At 36.3% G+C, this 15,124-nt stretch overlaps 1 protein-coding gene across 2 annotated transcripts in view; it reads left to right on the top strand.

Annotated features, from left to right (window-relative positions):
• Positions 1-15,124, top strand: part of LOC140149264 (protein kinase C delta type-like) — a 285,297-nt gene that overhangs the window by 81,215 nt on the left and 188,958 nt on the right. For both annotated transcript variants that reach the window (XM_072171518.1, XM_072171511.1), the window contains exon 3: positions 9,662-9,733. The gene's annotated coding sequence lies outside the window, so the exon portion shown is untranslated. The remainder of the gene's footprint in view (positions 1-9,661; positions 9,734-15,124) is intronic.

The following is a 15,124-nucleotide window of genomic DNA, read 5'->3' as shown; positions in this document are numbered from 1 at the left end:
ATTATATTAAACCTGAATACAGAGGAGATGAAATTTAATATCAAGAATTGTAGACCATTTTTAATATTTTAATAGATCAATCGGAAATTGACAGGGATACTTGGTGGGGGCAGGCGGGGGTGGGCGGGGATAAACCTGGTAACAGTTTTGAGGGGGATCAACCAAGTGTTGGAAGTTTCAAGGGGGGTGTAGGAACTTTCAACCTCCTGAACAGATCGGGTGACAAAAATAATGCATAGAGTCATAAATTTTAGTAATTTTTTTTCTGCTATGCCCCAGGCTGATGGACCCTCGGCCTGCCAAAGTATTATAATTGTCAATTTCCTGTGACGGTAATTAAAATCATGTAAATGCAAAGGGGTGTGAGCCACCTGTCTAAGCACTCACATGTGGCGGTACGAATAAGCACCACACTTTGCCCCCCCCCCTATTTTGACAGATATCTTTTCACTCAAAATAGACTTCCCAATTTAAAAAATAAAAAAGTTGCCATACAAAAACAATTTGTCCTCAAAAACCTTAATTTTTTTATTTGTTTTTCTTTTATTTTGATTTCACTCAGACACCACACCACATCTAGGAACCAAAATGGTATGATTATAAGTTTCTGTACAACAGTGTCCAATTCCCTCACCAAGGTAGTGATAACAGTCCCTTATTGCCATCAATGGAAAGATATTTAAAATTAAAATTATAAAGTTTCATTTTAAAACTTTTATGGGAATGATCTCCTAGGCAAGTCCATGTATCGATACTCTGTCGCAAAACCTGGTATAAAATGTGCATTAAATCTCTGTTTTTCAGTTGAGAACCAAAATGTATACCAACTTGATGTAACGTAATTCTTTTATGTAAGTTACAGCTTTTGATTAAACTGAAAGAAAACATCATACTTTACATGTTTGTGTCTTCATAATATTTGCATGAATCTCATCTTAATGCTACATTACATTGCATTGACTAGTCAAGATATATGCCAGGGGTTGAACAAAAACCAAACCATCATTTTATAGTCACTTATGTTTTAATTTCATTTCAACAAGTGCGGTAAAAAGTGAACATTGAAATATAATGGTCAGTTCCCTTAATAATTAGACTATGCCATAGTCGAATTTTATTAAAAATATGTTATTATTAGTCATGATGAACTCATTTCGTTGAACTCAAAAGTATACTGATGTTTATTAAAATGAAAGTATTCAATAGTAAAATGGTCATAAAGAGTTAAAATATCAGATGATTAGTGACAATAAAGTAATTGAATGCAACACTATCTTGCATAATTATAATGGCTCACCTTAATACTGAACAATTCTGATTTTAGAACCAGATTATTGAAAGCGAACCCGAAAATCTTGGGAAGCTAACAAACAGAGGGAGTGCGGTGACTGAAAAGATCAGATACAGATGTGAAAATCTATCAGTTGCACACAAATCAATATAAATCAGAGTTTTATGCTTAAATTTAATAGTCAGAGTATGCAAAATGGGCAAGTGGACTATGGAGAAGTCTACTTAATAATAGACATCTAAAAAATGTTTTAAAGTTTAGCCTGCAGAAAACAAATGCATCACCTGTTAGCTCCCCAAAAATATACTTGATTGTTGTCATCTGACAACAACAAAACATTACTTTGCAAAAGGTACCAACCCTAAATTTACAATTCTGATTTCTTTCTTTATTCCTCAACCTCGAAATACTAGTGCACATTTATTTGTTACCATTTTGGATCAATTCTGGGTAAGCTTGCAACATAAAGGACCAGCACTTACAAAAAGGGAGAAAAATAAAAAAGTATAATAAGGTTATTGTCACAGAGCAGTGTTAGGGGTTAGAGTTCAAGGTAAGGGCTGGGTTAGGGTTAGGGCAAGAGTTAGGGTAAGGGTTAGAGTTTGGAATTAGTGTTATAGGAGGTAGGGTTAGATTTAGGGGTCAGGGATAATGGTTAGAATTAAGGTCAGTGAATTAAAAGAACTATGTGGGGTTTGGACTAACAGTCAATTGGACCAAGTGTCAATGGACTAACTGGCTATGGACCAAGTGGTAATGGACTAAGTGGCAATTGGACCTAGTGGTAATTGGACCAAGTGGTAATTGCACTAAGTGGTAATTGGACCAAGTGGCAATTGGACCAAGTGGTAATTGCACTAAGTGGTAATTGGACCAAGTGGCAATTGACTAAGTGTCAATGGACTAACTGGCTATGGACCAAGTGGTAATGGACTACATGGTAATTGGACCAAGTGGCAATTGGACCAAGTGGTAATGGACTAAGTGGTAATTGGACTAAGTGGCAATTGGACCAAGTGATAATTGGACCAAGTGGCAATTGGACCAAGTGGTAATGGACAAGCGGGTTTGGACCAATTGGCAATTGGACCAAGTGGTAATTGGACCAAGTGGTAGTGGACTAAGTGGGTTTTGGACCAAGTGGCAATTGTACCAAGTGGTAATTGGACCAAGTGGTAATGGACCAACTGGGTTTTGGACCAACAGGCAATTGGACTAACAGGGAATTGGACCAAGTAGAAATGGACTAAGTACTAATGGACTAACTGGCAATGGACCAAATGGGTTTGGACCAAGTGGCGACATCCCGGTAAAATATGGGCAAGTCTATTCTGTAGCTCATTTTTGTGACAAGCACTAAAATTTGACCAAACAGAGCTGCAGTAGTCAAAGTTAGGAAAGACAAGGTCTTGGACAAGTGCTGATCTAAAAGGAAGATATTTTTTCACTCTACAAATAACACCAATATATTTTGATACATTAGAAGAAAGATAACTAACATGCTATTGCTCATCCCAAGTAAGATGTGGATCAAATGTAACTCCTATACTTATACTTATCAACTCTTTCAATGCTCACACTTTTATAAATGAGGGATATGTTTTTATAATTAATTAAAGCTTGCCTTGTTCCAAACAACATCAACTTATTTTTCTTAATATTTAGAGTTAAATGATTAGACTGAAACCAATCAGCAATTTTCTTTAAATTTGCATTAAGATTATTTTCCAGAACAGTGGGGTCAGATGAGCTTACTTACTCTTACTTACTCCGTCGACTCTTGCTGTCGGGCATCAATGATGGCTCGCCATAACCGCCTGTCCTGCATGCTGGTCTCAATTTCTGCCACTGTGTATCCTGTGTCTTGTTGAAGCAGGTCCACAAAGGTCTTCTTGGGGCGTCCTTTGGTTCGCTTTTCCTTGGGTAGGCTTCCATGTTACCAGATCAGATGTAATCCTCCCTTTGGCTCTCTTACAGTGTCCCGCAAACCGTAGCCGTCTTGTGCTGATTTTTGAGGTCACAGGTGGAATGTCCCCATACAGTTCCTTATTGGTCATATGCATTTTCCAGCTCACATTTAGTGCTGATCTTAACATTCTTGTATAGCAGCCATCCATTGCTTTGCCAATTTTCTTGGTAATGGTCCAGGTTTCACAACCATACAGCAGGACGCTTTCTACAGTAGCTTGGAATAGGTGTGTTTTGAGGTGTCTAGGTAGAGATGATTTCCAAATATTATTGAGCTTGTTACAAGCTTTCCATGCCATTGCCTTTCTTACTCTGATGTCTTGCTCAGTACTCCTGACCCACGACCCCAAGTACTTGAAGTCTTTTACTTCTTCCAGGAAGCTGCCATCCTCGGTTTGGATTTCAACATCTGTTGAATGGTTGTACACCATGAATTGTGTTTTCTTCGCATTCATGTGTAATCCCACACTAAGTGCAGCGTTTTCTACATTTTTGAGCAGTTCCTGTGCTTGGTTGGCAGTATCAGATAGTAGCGCAATGTCGTCTGCGAAGTCAAGATCAGTTATGTCAGTGGACCAACTCGTCGGCTTTTTCTAGGTTTTATAGTGAAGCCTAATCTCTCCTCCCTGCCGTCTATTGCAGATCTGAGGCAATAGTCTAGGACGATGATGAACAGATATGGTGCCAGCGTATCACCTTGTAACACACCTGCTAAAATTTCAAATTCATCTGTGTCACCATCTGGGGTCGTCACTTTAGCCTCTGTACCCTGGTAGGTGTCTTCAATTGCATTCACAATGATATCTGGGATGCCATAAGCTTTCAAGATCTTGATCATTTTCCCTCTGTGGGCCTGTATCGAAAGCTTTTTGAAATCAATAAATGTTACCACTGCAGAGAGGTTCTTTTCTTCAATGCCCTCAATAATCCTTCTCAAGGCAAGAATCTGCTCAGTGGTCGATCTCTTTTCTCTAAAGCCACACTGATTCTGTCTGAGCTTATCATCAAGGTGTGGTCTGATCCTGTTCAAGAGCATCCTGTTGAATGTTTTAGCAACTATTGAGCTTAGGCTTACTAGATGAGCTTACTAAAAGAGTAGTATCATCTGCATACATTACACACTACTTACGGCCTCTGGTTATGAATTCACAAATATTATAAATAATAAGGGTCCCAATATTGAGCCCTGTGGAACACCAATATCAATATTTTTAAAATTTGATAGAGAAGAATTTATATTTACAGCTTCAGATCTACCATTAAGATATGATCGAAACCAGATAAGAGCTTTACCTTTGATTCCATATGAACTAAGTTTTTGAATAAGAAGGTCATGGTTAACAGTATCAAAGGCCTTCTTTAAATCTAAAAAGATTGAACCTGTAACTTTGCCATTATTCATGTTAATTATATATGATCTGTCACATCTGATAGAGTTGTATTAGTACTATGATTACGACTAAAGCCTGATTGACATGGATTTAAAATATTGTTATTCAATGATTATGGTTAGAGTAATATCTGACAACAAAAAGCTCACATTAATTTTGTATAAACATATCTTTTTTGCTGATCTTCCATTTTATTGTCATCTCTCAAGAAATGTGATATGAAGGAATCAAAATGAGTGTTGAACTTCCATGGCCAAACATATTCAATTTGCAGTTTTCTACATTGTAAATCATGATAAAATCATGCTTTGTAAATGCCACATCCAAAGTGAATAATTTATTTCTGAGAGGTGAACATAATATAGAATTGCTCTAACAATATATCACAAGCTTTCATTTGTTTCTGAGAGAGGAATTGTATAGTTCATTGCTTTAACAATAGATTACAAGGGATATTTTATGTTTGTTTTGACGGTATCTTATAAATGCAATTTGTCAAGACATTCATTTCCCTTGATTGCATCACAAAATGTGATGTAATAAATTGACAATGAAATTCACCCATTAATAATGCTTCTGCTTGCCTGCCAGCCTGCCTGCTGGCCTGTCTGCCCTCAAGGGTATCTTAAAAGGCAGGATTAGTAGCAATTGTCTTTTGCATACTCAAGCAGTATTTATTCATAAAATATATAAGAGTATGAATCCATATCCATACTATTCTTCGACTCCGGTAGTTGTCTAAATGTCAAGGATTTACACTGTGTTATTTGATATTTTTGGAGATTTGTAGTGAATTTTGATGTTTATATTTTGGTTTTGGTTACAAAACATTTGACAACAACTCCTTAATGCATAGGCCTATGTTGCATCATGATCAAATGCATTAAAACTTGATTTTTATGCTGGTCCACCTTAATTTGAGTAAACAAATATGATATGAAATAGTCTAATCAGTCCAGAACAACACCAAATATGGACAATAAGACCTTTGACCTTTGCTGTACAGCACCATGTATTGATCTAATGAGAAACAGTGAACATCAAGAGATCACATTTCTATCAGAATTGCAATGAACAATATAATTTGGATCCACATAAATGACCAGAGTTGGTTTTTCATTTGGATTTGGATAATTCTTTAGAATTTTGACTGTGTCCATTTGAAATTAAACCAACCAGAATGTTAGCTCACACAGTAAAGGATAGGGCTCATGTACTGGATAATTGTGGAGGCAATGAGATTAACCCAGTGTAGCCATTGAGGGCATTATAATGCAATACTCATGTTCCAATTCCACATTTGACTCTCTCTTTCTGACTAATAATGTACAGGCTATCAGTACTTGTACATTCTGGGATGTAGCCTACATTATGCAAATACACACAAGGAGGTTTTGCTTCCAGTTATGTTCAGTTTCATTTATATCTTTGTAATGGAAAGTTGCCTTGAGTGTCAGTGTATAATTGTGCCAAATGTTGTTGATATGTAAAAAAAGAGAAGTAATCATGATGTATTTGGAACAGAGAGTCAATATACTTTTGCCAAAAGGTTCCATACAGTTGTAATAGAAAGAATCAATCTAAAACAATGATAAAAAACATGATAAAAATGGGTTTAGGTGCATATTTTGATCAGAACTTTACACCATGTTTGTCATTGATTGGTCTCAATCTATAAAATATCAAGAACAAATATAAGCAAAATGCCTGCATAAAGCCCAATGGATACTCTGCTGTAATATGCTGCCATTCTTTTGTCTATAAAGTTTGTTTGGCTTATATAAGGTGAAAAATAAGATTCATAACATTTTGTATTGTATTGATATAGAATGGCGTGCATGCAGTTAGGCACAGTGCTTACACTAGTTGGGCATTGCGCACGCTTATGTGAATTTACGCGAGCGTGAGTTGGGACTTTATTGATGCGCGCAGTAACAAAAATTGAATAATTTTTACCCAATATAAGCCAAACAAACTTTAGCAGCATGAATTCACATAAATTCAATGTTATATCACAATTGCGAGGTAGGGATTGCTGTTGTTAACTTGAATTTCATATAAAACCTTTTCTGAACACCTAAGCATGCAGTGCTGCAATATATTGTGGCAGGATTTGTGGATAAATCTCCTTCTCAAATTCAATACTAGACTAATACTAGTACTCAGCAATGACCAGAAAGTCATCATGTGGTGAGATTTTCTGTTTGCAGAGGTTGTAAATTTCTGGCTAAAATTTCATCTCTGCTACAATTTGGAGTATACATCCGGCAATAGTCTTACACGCTGTCTGAAATTAATGAGCCCTACAAGATATATCTTACATCACTGCAAATCACAAGTTTAATTTATTCTTGACTTGAGTTCTGAAAACAATTGGGTGAAAGATTAACACAATTCATCATTGGGCAGAAAATTCCTAAATGTACATTTTCACTGTTACCATTTGGTAATAGTTACCAAAGGCAAATCATCCAATATTATGATATTATTATTTTGCAGGGGATACAAAAACTACCTGACTGTTCAAAGATGTAGTTCTTTTATTAAAGGAAGGTTATTTATTTCAAACTCTAATGGTGACCCGCAAGTCAAATTGCTAGAATTGTACATTAAACACACCTAAACAGACACAATGCAATTTGCAGGCAGCAGCTAAATCAGCGCCAATATTGCAACATTGAAACAAACAACTATACAAACATCCAATCCAACCCAACCACATCCCCCAGTAGGCAATGAGGATAAAGTGCCTTGCCCAAGGACACAACACGTTGGCACGAGGGGGGCTCGAACTCACAACCTATGCATTATGAGTCGGGCGCCTTATCCACTTTATTAATTAAGTATGCTTGATGTCCCCTGTAAATGAAAATAGCTTCAAATTTGACATTTTGTACTGTTCCCTGCTTTGCAAAATGGGTACCAGTGACAAATGTGTATAGGGGGGTTTTCTTTCTGCCCAGTGACAACATCTACCTTTGTTATGATTGCAGGTTAATAGTAAATTAACACATCGTAGAAGAGCAGGTCTTACATTGTGGACTATGGCAGTATCCCCTTTGCATCTTCATTGGCATCTCTTTAAACGCTTTCAAATACCTGTGTCAGTTTTGAGGAAACTTGAAAAAAACTTTTAAGGGTTAGTTGTCATCAATTATTTAAAGAACAACAGTATAAAACCTTCTCAGTTAGGAACAATGAAGTTGAAAGCTTTGTATTTTCCCCAAGAGGATGCTGTTATGTTTGTTTTTGTGTGTAGAGCATCCATGTTCTATCTGCTCCAGGATACCAATGAAGATGGTACAAATTGTGTCATCAGGATGAATCTACCAGCAAGTAATTCTATGGCTTTATCTGGGTTTGTTCTTGGTTTATTCTGTGAGTGGGTTGCACTACTATGAACTACCTGCCTTAGGATACCATGAAGGATAGGATATAAATGCGCAAGTGAGGTAATTCCTCAACCTACTTCGGATGTTGCATAATAGAAACCTGGATATGGTGTATCGCTGAGTAAAAAGTAACCATTCATTATTGTGCGGTACTACCTTGCTCCATTACTGATTCCGGTAGTCATGCTAGTGTTTGGTTTGTCTATCTGAAACTGTTACCCACCTCTCTGCTGATGCACAGTATAATTTAGTGATTTTCAGAAAAACTACAACTTGTATTACAAATTATCATAATTATATTCAAATATGTGTGATAATCATTCAAATGAGTACAAACACCTTAGTCATGTTAGTATTGATTCAGTAGTTCTTGACGCAGACCTTTGATTTACTTAAGAGAACGCCAATATTGGTTGCATAAAGAATGTAGCTGCATACAATGAAGTAGTGCTAGAAGAGGAAGGTTAGTGGTTAAACATTAATGTTCAATGTTGTCAATCCCAATCATTCATCTTGATATTTACTTGGGTGTAAGCAAGAGTGAAAATTAAAAATTCTGAGAACTCAATTGAGATATGCATTGAAAAACCTGCAAAGACATTGAATTTGTTAAAATATTCAAATATACAGGTATCATAAACAACAAGCGTTTTCGACTAAAACCAATTTCGTATCAGGACATGGGTCAGTTGTCCAGGAGTGGGGGATGGGTAAAGATAAAACATTTCCCAGGTGTACATTAGTTTGGCCCGAATAGTTCATTGGTGCCATATATATCAGGCAATTTGGATTAAGCTTTGTATCCAAGATTAATTAAGGACTACAATTACATCTCTCAAAGTCAAAGCAAATCACCCAGGATTTGAAATATGGTGTTTTAAAAATAATTATAAGTTGACAAGAATTAATAAAAACAAAATAACCAAGTCAATAAGTCATTCATTAACTTTGATTGTCTTCATTTATGAAGTATCGCTGTAATAAGGGTAATACAAGTCAAGTCAATATTATCAATTGGAAGATGAAATTAAATACCAACCTGTTGGATAATATCCGATATCCAGATTGGTACTTGAGGCCTATTCAATATAATAGTGTCAATATCTATGCTTCTTTTTATAGCATCTTGTATGGCAAGTAGGTAAAGAGCAGATGACTATTGCATCCAGAGGACATGCTTCAATGTAGTCATCTCTGGCTAATTGTGACCGTACATTTACCGAATGAGCCGTAAATGTCCTCAATTGTATTCTGAGTTACAGTGTAAAATGGGCATGAAGGTCGTATTCATAGGTACCTCAATTTGGTGCTACGTGTACCTCATTTAATGAGATACGTAGTACGTAAATTGAAATACCTATGAATATGACCTTCATGCCCATTTTACACTGTAACTCAGAATACAATTGAGGACATTTATACTGCTCATTCAGGTCTGTAATCGGTCACAATTAGCAATTGGTGTGGGAGTCCTATGTTGGGTAGTTAAATGTTTCAGGGTCTGGCCCATTAAATTAATATCAGTCAAGTTTGACTAGCCAAAATAGGATGTATTTGACAAGCCAAATGTGAATCAGCCATTTAACCATTTTTTCCCTTTTTGCTTATTTCTTCTACAGGATTTTAAGGATTTTGAATTGGAATTGTGATCAGCAGAATTCACACTCAATAAGCAACCACAAAAGCATAAAGTAAGTACTTGATAAAATGTAATAATTCAACAGATGCTGAAGTCCTATGATCTGCTCCCGGGATTTGCTCTTCCCCATCTGACACATTAGATTGGTAGAGCATCAGTCCAGTGATCCAAAGGTCCCAGATTCTGTATATTCTGTGATTTATTTCCATTGGCTGTCATTATTCATCTGGAGACATGTTAAAAACCATTTTCTTAAAAGTATTCTTGTGTGACTACCAGATAAATTTACTTTATGGAATACGCATCAGACAATAAAAAATTTAATCACCGAAGGGATCTCCAGGTGAACTGTAACATGGTACAATTTTAGAATGCAGGAGGAAATCCAAGTATTAAGCAAAGTAAAACAAATTTATTTGACTAATAATATTACTCTTTTATAATGCAAAAAAGAGGATTGTATTTCACTGACATGCAGATCTTGATATTTTCCACTAGATGAACAAAATGCAGAGGAAAGTTTCTCTAATTGTATCAGTTTGTTATCAGTTTTGACTACAATGAACTAAATTTTCCTTAATTAAATTCCACACATGCAACTTGTTGGTGACATTTAAGTACAAATGTCTTTTATGTGAGGACAAAGGTTCTTAATTAATGCAACATACACAGTCTTTCAAGGGGTAACAAAGTGAATAACATTGATTACATTTCACACATACAGACTTTTGACATTTAAGCAAAAGTTGTTTTTAAGTAAGTTGACAAGGATGAAAGATTGTAATTAATGCAACTTGCAGACAGTTCTTGAATAAAACATTAATTATGATAGGGAGTTAATTCATATGACAATAACCAGGCTGATAACAATTCAAAAGATGAATTGCAGTACTGATAACATTACTTTAGAGAGATCTTCAAAGGGAGAAGAGGAACATTTTACATAGATTGATTAATTACAAAGTATGAAAAGCGGTATCTGAATGCCAATCACCTGAGAGCAGGGCATGGATTTGAGAAGCAAATATTTTGAATTTCTGTGTGTTAAAGCTCAAGGCATTATTATCCCCCTGGCTTTAGCCATGAGGGGGATATTGCGATAATGTATTCCTTCTGTTTGTGTAAGTATGTATGTGTATGTTCCATTTTGGTTAGGTTTTGCCTTCCACCTATTTTCTCGGAGACTAGGGGGCACATGTTCCTCAAACTTGGTGGGTGGGTGCATCTTGACCCAAGACAGAACTGGTTTGTATTAGTTAGTGGGACAAGGTCATTGAGGTCATCCAGGGGTCTTCTGAGGGCAAATTGGTAAAAACTGTCGTATGGACATGAAACTTGGTGGGTACAGTCTACATTTAGAGCCAAATTTTTGGAAGGTCATTTTGGGGGTCACCAGGGGTCATCTGAGGTACAAGATCAGGGGGATCGTGTGGTTCGAGAACCACCTATATTTTAAGAAAGTGGATTTATCCATGATAAAATAAGAGATTAATTCTTTCCAGAAATGCTATAGGGTCAGTCCATGTCGAAACAGATTGAGTGTACACCCACCCTCTTGGATTTTGCTCTCCTTTGGCTCAGGGTACCTTTCATGGATCCCTAGGTGAGGTCACAAGAAAAAATTCAAATTCCATTTCGTTTTGAATGGCGGGCAATCAAAGTTTGGCGACCTCGACCACAATTGTGAATTTAAGGGGTCCAAATGACAAAGTGCTCCCTTTGAGGGGCACTCTCTTTCTAATAGAATCAGTTGTGATCCTCTTTTTGAATGTGGTCACTCACTGGCTGTGTCTGAAATACCTAATGCCAAAAAAGATAGATTTCGGAATTTCGTTGGGATTTCAGAGGGGGTCAAAATCAGCACTTCGTACTGTTCAATCAAATTATCTTGATTTTGGAGGTCCCATGATAATGTCATAGTGCACTTATAGGTCCTAATTATGTTCAGAATGGATTAACCATAAGCCAATGTCTATGAGCAATTAAAAAAAAAGAGAAATTTCTAGACCCCTACAGAATTTTAGGCCACCCCTAAAGTGGTTCAGCCACAAATGGCACTTAAAGTCGGCAAATTTTGACCCCTAATAACTTTAGGTGTACACCAGATATGAATTTCTAGTCTTTTGCATCTGAAAGAATGTAGTTTAATGTTACTAGGAACATAAGATTTGTTTTGTATTTTTTGTGTTTTAGTATTAAGTTGGCGCTTTCAAAAATAGTCATTTTTGCCTAACATACCATGCATACAGGATACGGTACAAAATGCCAATTTTAGTATGATGTTTTTTATATTTTTGATCACTTTATAGCCATTTGTATTATTTATCCTGATATTTCAAGTTGCTCTTGAGTCAAGTAATAAGAAAAAACTACTTTCTAATCCTCTGTATGGATTTTTAAGGGGGTTAAAAATGCACTTCCTGGCAACGATGCACATGCAAAGTACAGGTTATGGGGGTCAAATTTTCAGAATGCTCCCAATTATGTCAAGTAATATATCAAATTACTCGTATGGTCATGTGGATTCCAAAAATGTATAGTTTGTTATGTGCCAGACCTTTCAGGAGGCGCTAAAAAAAAAAAAATGTTCATAGGTCAATGACCTTTTTGAAATATCAAAACACAAAAAATACAAAACAAATCTTATGTTCCTAGTAACATTAGACTACATTCTTTCAGATGCAAAAGACTAGAAATTCATATCTGGTGTACACCTAAAGTTATTAGGTGTCAAAATTTGCCGATTTTAAGCGCCATCTGTGGCTGAACCACTTTAGGGGGGCCTAAAATTCTGTAGGGGGTCTAGAAATTTCTCTTTTTTTGAATTGCTCATAGACATTGGCACATGGTTAATCCATTCTGAACATAATTAGGACCTATAAGTGCAATGTGGCATTATCATGGGTCCTTCAAAATCAAAGATAATTTGATTGAACAGTATGAAGTGCTGATTTTGACCCCCTCTGAAAACCAAACGAAATGTCGAAATCTATCTTTTTTGGCATTAGGCATTTCAGACACAGCCAGTGAGTGACCACATCCAAAAAGAGGGTCACAACTGATTTAATTAAGAAGAAAATGCCTCTCAAAGAGAGCGCTTTGTCATTTGGACACCTTAAATTCCCAATTTTGGTCAAGGTCGCCAAACTTAGATGGCCCGCCATTCGGAAACGAAATTGAATATGAATTTTTTTCTTGTGACCTCACCTAGGGGTCCATGAAAGGTACCCCTGAGCCAAAGGAGAGCATAATCCAAGAGGGTGGGTGTACACTCAGTCTGTTTTGATATGGACTGACCCTATATGCATAGAGACAAATTAGCCATCAAATTATTCAAACAGTTGAATTTCTGCACTTGTCTGCTGCAAAAGGAAGAAAAGTGAACCTGATAAAATAGGAGCTGGTCCATACAGAAAATACATGTGTATAGGTTGATTGGGGCCTATGTCTCACTGTACTTCACTACTTAAGAGTGCCTTCGGTCCTTGGAATTATATGGCAACAAATTGTCAACTATATTTTGAGACCTTCGTGTAGACCACCACAACTGGCTACCACAGTTACCAACAATGTTTGTGCTTTTGCTCAGTTTGGACCAGTTTGTCATATATGATTGTTGTGTTCTGTATGAATAGAACAGCTGGGCCCACAGTGAGCTGGGCCAGAGGTATGGATGGTGGTAGCATCAACCAAGAAATGGATGTAGGTTATAAGCTAGAAACCTTTATTTGAGAACATTGCATCATGTAAAGATGTAGAGGTTGAAGAGGGCAGGTGAGCTGGTATGAAACGTAGGAGACTTTGAGCTCAAATCTGGGATTTGATCTCTTGATAGAAAAATGCCACTCATTGAAATCAGAATTAGCAATTCAAATACCTTGAAACTAAGGCCTTGCTACAAGTTTCCTTCAACCATTTTTGAATAAAATGGTTTTTTTTTATGTTTTATCCCCTTTATCTTTATAGAGACAATCTGGAAGAAAAATTTAGGGTTTTTAGGTAACATTTAATAGTCTGTATGCCAATCAAAGTTTTGTTCTTACGAAGAGAGAATACATAGCATGATCTTGGAAATATGTCAGTGGCAAAGAAATTGTTCTTTTGTAGATAATGCAATACTACATTGAGAGCTGTGATCAAAATATAGTATTATCAGATGAGGACTTGATCGGATTCTACATTACATCAAATTTGTGAGTAGCAGCCAGGTTGAAAAAAAAGGATAATCCATAATTACATAAACTAAACCCCTTCTAGATCAAATTTCATTCAGGCCTTTTAGTCCTTTGAAAAAATCTGGTTGGAGGAAAAAAACTTAGCCAGAAAAATAACTTTGCTTGGTCATAATCCTCATAATATGTCAAATTGTTCTGCTTATGGAACTTAAATGTCTTTTATCAAATTATGTGTAATACAAGCATGCAATGTCTGGCACGTACCTGGTTGATAACTCCATACTTACATAACATATCCAAGGGATTTTGATTACATTTAAGCTGAGCGCAAATCGTGATGGGCAGATTTTTATTTAATATTCCCAGCACAGACACATTAGCCATTTTCAATTCCTGAAGGACATTTTAATACATAGCAACATTCAATATGTAGAGCTATGAATGATGGTACATTTTGGGTCATGGCAATTTCCTGAAGCCAATGTTTGTTGAGAAAGGATAAGGCAAGTATATTGACAATGTGCTGTAGAATTGACAGCGCAGGATGCTGTAATTTCTGTCTCTATCTGACTCTGTGACTTAACAATGACCTGTCAAATCTACTCAGGAGCACATGTCTTAATAGACTCTCAATGGATAAGAAGCTTAGGGAAATTTCAAATATCTTGAGGAGTTGCCTCAGAATTTGCATTTATGAGATTCTCACTGAAAATGTAGGACAGTATAAAATCCATGGGAACAGAGCACCTGTTTATGTTTTCTTTTCATCATTTTGCCTCCACTGAAAGTCAATCACTCCATACTCCAATCTTGACTATACTTTCATTTATTCTGACAATACACATCTAAGGAGCATTCTTTAATCCACATCTTTATCTCTATGACTTGTCCCATGTGTGCTGGGGTCTTACACTGCATAGGAATAATTAGCATGCATGCATTAACCATCCCAAATCTCTTGAAATTCTCTCATTTGCACAAGCATGATAGAGAGTGAGGATTTTCATCTTGATGATGTGCCTGTGCATGCAAGTGATTAATGCATAAAAACCATAAGGTAAACTATAGAAAAGTCATATAAAACCAACTGCTGATATGATAAACTTCAGTATGTTGGCATTTTCTGTTAAAAGACCAATGTTTCTTTCGTGGGTTTTACTTATTAAACGAGCAAAGTATGATCATTTCACTGTATAATTATTACATAATTACTTAGGATTGGGATGTTGAAATTAGTCCCAAGTAAAAAAATATATGTAGCTCAATTT

Source organism: Amphiura filiformis, chromosome 3, assembly GCF_039555335.1.
Source record: "Amphiura filiformis chromosome 3, Afil_fr2py, whole genome shotgun sequence".
Classification (NCBI taxonomy): Eukaryota; Metazoa; Echinodermata; class Ophiuroidea; order Amphilepidida; family Amphiuridae; genus Amphiura; species Amphiura filiformis.
Note: the sequence above shows the minus strand (reverse complement) of the source record. Positions and strands in the feature narration are given on the sequence as shown.